Source organism: Emydura macquarii, unplaced genomic scaffold, assembly GCF_026122565.2.
Source record: "Emydura macquarii macquarii isolate MOO-44397 ecotype Brisbane River unplaced genomic scaffold, CSIRO-AGI_Emac_v2 contig_2768, whole genome shotgun sequence".
NCBI classification, from domain to species: Eukaryota; Metazoa; Chordata; order Testudines; family Chelidae; genus Emydura; species Emydura macquarii.
Genome location: NW_027132905.1, coordinates 49,923,281 through 49,930,551, shown reverse-complemented (window position 1 = coordinate 49,930,551; position 7,271 = coordinate 49,923,281).

Below are 7,271 nucleotides of genomic sequence, written 5' to 3'. Positions count from 1 at the left end.
AAAATTTGTATTTTAATATATTATCAATGCAAATATTTTAATATAACAAAAGTCAAAATGAAATTAAACCACATGATAAGTTACAGACTTAGCTGAAACTGTCAAAATAAAATGTGAAAGTCAAAGTGATTAATTTTGACATTTTTCCATTGAAAATTTTGCCAGAACCCCAATATTCCCACGGAATGTTTAGATTTCAAGGCAACCGCATAATCCGATGGGAAACTGTTCTGTTGAAAAAGTTTTGACCAGCTCTGGTGCTGAGCCCTTGAAAATATGGTCCCGGATCCTGGTCCATAGTTTGCAATGAGAGAAAGCGGAGATGTGTTGTGTAGCCGTGCTCAGTCTGGCTAGGAGAACCAAGTAGGTTTGTTTCTCACCAGTTGAATTGTGCTGAGTCCATTTGCAGGATTTAGGAGTCAAACTGCCCCTGCAGGGTTCAGATTTCACATGCCAATGCTCATCTTCACCTCAAAGGCTTACCCTCACTCCAGAGTTTGTGGCCCTCTTCTTACCCAGTGTTGTCTTCAAGATGGTCTGATCATCAGGTTCCCCTCCCCTGGGGCCTTGAAAGTATGTCTACAACTGCAACTAGGAGCAGGCCCCCAGCCCAGAGAGAAAGACTTGTGCTAGCCTCACTCAAGCTACTGTGCTAAAAATAGCAGTGTGGATGATGTGGCTCCAGCTGAGGTTAGGACTAGCCTCCCAAATCCAAGGTTGCCTGCCCCCCCAGGGTGGCTAGCCCGAGCTGCTGCCGGAGCCAGCAATTCGGGAAAAAAATCAAGGTGGAGAGAGGATCATTGAGACAAATTGTCTTAGAAATGTTCATCAAATGGGGGGAAAAAAACCATTTGGGATCAAACAAAAATGAAACATTTGACCCAAAATGAAATCTTTCTATTTCAAGCCTTTTAAAGCTATTTAAAAAAAAAAATAAATGGAAGGAAAATTCTAAACAAAAAATTGCTTCGATTTGAAAAAAATTCAAATGTTTTATTTTGAAAAGGGTCAGACAAAACATTTGTACTTTTTTTAGAAGTTCGCAGAGGAGTGGGGGGTTCAGCCGAAGGAATTCAGCAAAATCCACATGAGTTTGCAACATGTTTTGGCATTGCTGATTTTTTTTTTTTTTTTTTTTTGGGGGGGGTGGGGTGGGGTGCAAAAAAGGCAAAGAAATACAAAATTCAGCAAAAAACATCACGCAGCTCTAATCAGTGGTTCATGATCCTGGACTAATGCTAGTAAATGTGATAGAGTCGGTGTGGGTTCCTGATTGTGTGCGGGGTGGGGTTGTGGATGTTACAGAATGGTTCACACAGCCCTAGTATGAAACCAGGTGTCCTGACCAAAATTTCAAGTTGGGTTATTCAGTTATGTCTCCCTAAAATTTCCTCTATTGTTTCAGTTGTACAAGTAATTCTTCATTATTCACCTGTTCGTCCACATAAAATCAAGAATATGTGTAAGTGTTAGCAAGATCAAGGCTGTATTTGAAGAGTGTAAATGAAAAAAACAAGGGTAATTGACAAGGCAGTGGAGACAACTAAGGGAGATGGGTTGAAACCAAGTAAAGAACCATTTAGGATCAAATTTAGGATTTAAGCCAACCTTCAACTATTGGAGGTTAGGCGGAGATTTCATAGGGGCAGTTATCCCATAACTGTCTAAACTGGCATTTTATGCACCTTCCTCTAAAGCATCTGATATGAGACTCTCTCTTGTATGTCTGATCCAGTATGGAAATTCTGATCAGCAACCAGCCTGACCACAAGATCTATTATGCTGTAGAGGAATCTCCTAAGAGATGATCTAACGGTTTGGACATTATCTTGAGACTTGGAGACCTGGATTCAAGTCCCTGCTCTGCCACAAATTTCCTGCATGACCCTGGGCATGTTACATAGTTTCTCTGTGCCCCAGTTCCCCCATCTGTACAATGGGGTTAATACCCTTGCCCTACCTCAGAGGGGTCATATGAGGATGGATGCATTAATGATTGCGCTGTGCTCAGATACTATGGTAATGAGAGCCAGTGTAGTACCTTAGATAGAATTGGTTTAAAACAGAAAAGCGTTGGAGACTGTAGCAGAAAGAACAATAGTTCACTGGATTGTATAGCCTACGTGAAGCTAATGGATTATTTCCATCTCCTGTTTGTATGGTTGTATGAGAATGAGGGACTAATAGCTTTGACCAGAAGCCAGGCAGATGATGGGAAATCACCCCTCCTCCCAGCCATGCACTTTCCAAATTATTAGTCATTCTGTTTAGCTCGGGGTGACCTTTGTAAGATTGGGAGCATGAGGGACATTCTGTATATGAGGACGCACTGTTCTGAAAACACCTGGAGGCTGCCAGACGCTGGGCAGATGTCTGATGTTAGGTAACCATGCTGAGTTATCCATACCAGAAAAGCACCTGTACACTTGTTATCTAAATGGCTTTTGGTTTTGATGAAATGAAAGCAACAAAATGAGATAGAAAAAGGAAGTCTCCTTAGGCAATTGTGGGAGGGGGGGGTCCTTTGCTACAGGCTTAGTCAGAACCAAACACAAAACAGCAGCTGCCTCCAGCGGACAGGGAGAGGCCTGAAGATATAGAGGCACAGAAAACAAATATCATACTGAAATAGAGACTTCCCAGGTACTGCAGTGAGTCATGCACTAACAGACACAAATGGGAGCCTTCTGTCAAGCAAATGAAAAGCTGGTACCCACAAGCTGATGATTTTTAGCAGCACATGGATGGACATGAAGGAGGGAGCCGTGATAAAGGCATGCAGTGGTAAAACATAGATGGGACCTCAAACACATGGTGTAACTGGCAGCTAGCAGTGTGGGATTCTGGGGTCTGATTTTCAGGATTGTTGAGCATCCACAACTGACTGAACTCAACAGGAGCAGCTGGTGCTCAACACCTTTGCACGTCAGGCCTCAGGTTCTTGAGATGACAGTGTTGGTGCTCAGAAGTTCATTGGGGTTTGCAACATTGAGTTACATAAGAACAGCCATACTGGGTCAGACCAATGGTCCATCCAGCCCAGCATCCTGCCTTCCTATAGGGGCCAACAGCAGGCGCTTCAGAGGGAATGAACAGAACAAGTGATTCACCCCGTCACCCATTTCCAGCTTCTGGCAAACAGCAATCCCTGGAGGAGAGGTCCATCAATGGCTATCTACTTCTGTTTTGAACCCAGTTATAGTCTTGGCCCTCACAATATCCTCTGGCAAGTTGTGGCACTATCCATCGCTTTGCATTGTGAAGAAATACTTCCTTTTGTTCATTTTAATTTCACTGCCTATTCATTTCATTGGGTGACTCCTAGTTTGAGCTGAGGAGGAGTAAACAACACTTCCTTATTTACTTTTGCCACATCAGTCATGATTTTATAGACCTCTATCATATTTCCCCCTCCCGCCCATCATCTCTTTTCCAAGCTGAAGTCTCAGTCTTGTTAATCTTGCCTCACATGGAAGCTTTTCCATACCCATAATTATTTTTGTTGCCCTTTTCTATATCTTTTCCAATTCAAATACCCTCTTTGAGATGGGGCAACCAGATCCGCACCCAGTATTCAAGATGTTGGCACACCATGGATATGTAAAGAGGCAACATGATATTTTCTGTCTTATTATCTATCCTTTTCCTAATGATTCCCAACATTCTGTTAGCTTTTTTGACTGCCGCTGCAAACTGAGTGGATGTTTTCAGAGAACTAACCACAATGACTCCAAGTTCTTTCTTAACTCGTAACAGCTAATTTAGACCCCATCATTTTGTATGTATTGTTGGGATTGTTTTCCCATGTGCGTTATTTTGCATCTATCAACATGAAATTTCATCTGCCATTTTGTTGCCCAGTCACCCAGTTTTGTAAAATCTCTTTGTAACTCTTTGCAGCCCGCTCTGGATTTAACAATCTTGGGTAATTTTGTATCATCTGCAAATTTTGCCACCTCTCTGTTTACCCCTTTTTGCAGATCATTTATGAAAATGTTGAACAGTCCTGGTCCCGGTACAGACCCCTGGACGCTACTATTGTCCTGTTAGTGATGGTTTTTTCCACTTGCACTGATTAGATTCCAGCTAGCAGAACAATCTCACCAACGTATGTGAAAAGGGTCAGAAGACAAATAGTCATTGGAGGCCATGTATCAAAATGCAAAGACTTGTGAATGTAACAGTTCTACACTCAGAATCAATAGCTGGAGATCTTAATGAAATTCCAAAGTGTGCATCACAGAGTGACAAAACACCACAAACAAGTTTAAATAACAATAAATAGTGAAACAACACAATAAACACAGCCAGGCTGAGAGCAGAGACCACATTAAAATGTCAGGCCGATTACAAGAGGGAAAAAAACCAATCCCGCCTATCTGCTCAAGGAAAACATTGTGATTGGAGATATCTCCACTTCAATAATACAAATTGTATTCCTCATCTGCCCTGTCCATCAAAGCTGCAACCAGCTCTTTTCAGCAGGGCAGTCTCAAGGTGATTCCCAGTGTGGAGTGAGATCATTTCTCCTGCCTTTATCCATCAAACAGGATTTTTAGCAAATCGCCACTGTGCATCTTAGAGATATCCATAGTCGACCAAGACAGCCATAAAATCAGGTCCCAAGATCATGTTGGCAGTACTGAAGGTTGGCGAGACTAGTGCTCAGATAAAATAGAGACTGATTCGTAACTTGGCCCAGAACTCAATCCAAACCTTTGAGGTTAGGATCAGTGACAGATTGATTCTACTTGTTGCCTGGGCTTACACTAAAAGGTGCCAATGGCGTGAGCACATTGAAATTCTCCATTCTCAGTGGGAATTTCTGGGTGCTGAGCTTTTTTTGTACAGCTGAGCCCACAAATGTCATGTCTCCCCACGTCATGTACAGATCTGGACTGGCTACATAGCTTGCGTATACACACCAGATATGTCAGTCAGAGGATCTTTTAATGCCCTGCCTGGTTCGGCTGAGGTTAGTTTAAATAAGGTATTTTGCACAATGTGTCACCTAGTGATGCAACAATACAATTTAGCATTCATCCTTTATGTTCCTACCATTTATAATATTTACACTAACACAATCTTTGAAATTCAGTCCATTGAAGTCTGTTAAGTGTCCTTGACAGAACATGCATCTCCTATTGGGATATGCCTTTTTGCACACCTTGTGCATGCAGACTGGAATGTTCCTCTTAGCCTGGGAGGTCTTTCCTGACCTCAGGTTTTACGATAATGGCTTTAGCACGGAACTGGCTGTTTACAGTTTCTAAGCTAGCTTCAGGTTTTTCAAGTTTGTCAAGTTGCTCTAGGTCACTGGTTTCAATCAGTGGTTCACAGATCCCTGGAAATCTAAGATTTCCAAAGGGGTCTGTACCAAACCTCCATTTGAAAATCTTTAAAGGGTCTGCAAAGGAAAAAAGGTTGAAAACCACTGCTCTGTTATTTGCCATTTCACCAGTTCAAACTGTTTTGCTATTTGAATAACTGTGTGTAGGGTTAATCTTTTTAAACTAACTGATGTGAAAGATTTTTCTGTTGACCAGCACGTCTGATTTGTGTTTTACATTCCCCCCGCCCCAAAATCATAATTGTAGCTTACTCTAATTGTTCAGGGAGTAGGGAGACCATCCATTGATCCTTAACACAGTACCAGGTTGAGTCAGACTCAAACAATCATAGAAACATTTCATGGGAAATCATTTGCCTATCTCTTTTTCCCCTCTCATGACCATGGGCACCAGGTCTGTTTGCAAGCATTGGCCTCCTGGTGCCAGACACCAACGGTACGCCACTGGGTTTGCATCACAGTCCCACGTCATTTTCGTCATTAAGCCCAAACATTGGTGGAGCATGGGCACCACAGGCCAATATAATTCACCGCCTATTCTCATGACTGCTGGATGTCACCCATTTGATAAATGATGCCTTAAGCCGTCTCCTAGCATTTGCATGAGTTAATCAAGTACAGGTTAAGGTAACGTTGCATCATTATTTTGCATTTTCACATACCTTTGATCTTCCTGATAATGGCCATAATCAGATGCAGAAATACCCTGAGAAAACCCTATTACAGGATCTGCAAAGGGATATTGCAAATCCCACATTTTTGGATTAATATTCACTTTTTTGGCTACATCTGGCAACCAAACTTCTAAGGTTTGCCTATTACCAATCAGTGCCTTGCTGCAAAAAAATCCCAAGCGTGCCTCAATTCCTCAGCATACACAAGTGGCTCATGAGCCTCTGTCACTTGGCTAAGTGTGACAAGCTGCATTTCAGACCTGTGGATCTGGATAAAATTACGATTTTTGCAGTCAGTCTGTGTTGTAGCCACTGTAAGAGGCACTGGGGAGAGACTTAAAAGCCCTTCAGTAAAAGAAAAACAAATGTTGGAATAGCTTCAGAATCTAGGTTCCTTAAAAGGAGATTCTAGGGTAGATTCTCCTTTTAACATTTGTATGACTACCATTAATGATAATGATGGGGGTTATATGCGCTCGTGGAAAAGGAAAGTGAACTTTCATGATGGTGCCAGGGACAAGAAAGCTGTGGGAATAGTTTTTCAGCCTCAGCTAAATGGAAGTGGATTAGACCTAGTCATGAGCACAAGTTTCAACACTTGGGCTTGATTGTAGGTTTGCCAAAAAAAAAAAAAAATCAGGAGTCAGGCTCTCAAATCATAAGATTGTCTTAAAAAGCATGACATTGAATACACAGTTCTTTTGATGTAGCTTCTGTTTTTAGTGCACTTGAATCGTATTTTCAAGCTTTTTCCTCCTGTAACCATGAGGATTAGACGCTTACTTTCTTTTAAAAGAAAATAGAAAACAGAGTCTCACATCACTTGACTCTGGGGTGTTTCTTGCAGCCCCAACTCCTTAATACCACAAGACCCATGATGGATATTTGGCCATGCTATTTATTTCTAAAAGGATCCATAAAACTCAGTGGGGTGTATAAGCTATTGGAGTCTGCAAAGCAGAACTGGGAATGCCATAAGAAAAGGTTCTCTGAAGGATTTCTCTGGCCTGACTCTTACAGGGTGTCTACACAGCAATCAGGACTGCCAGGGTAGGCCTGCCCGGGCTCGCTCACTAAAAATAGCAGTGTAGCAGCAGTGGCATGGAGTAGCCTCCCAGGTGAATACCTATGCAGCCTCCCCCATGCGTCACTGTTATTTTTAGTGAGCTAGCACGATCCAAGTTAGCGCGGGGATGGCTAACGCGCAGCATCACACCTCCCAGTCACTGGATAGATATACCCGTCAC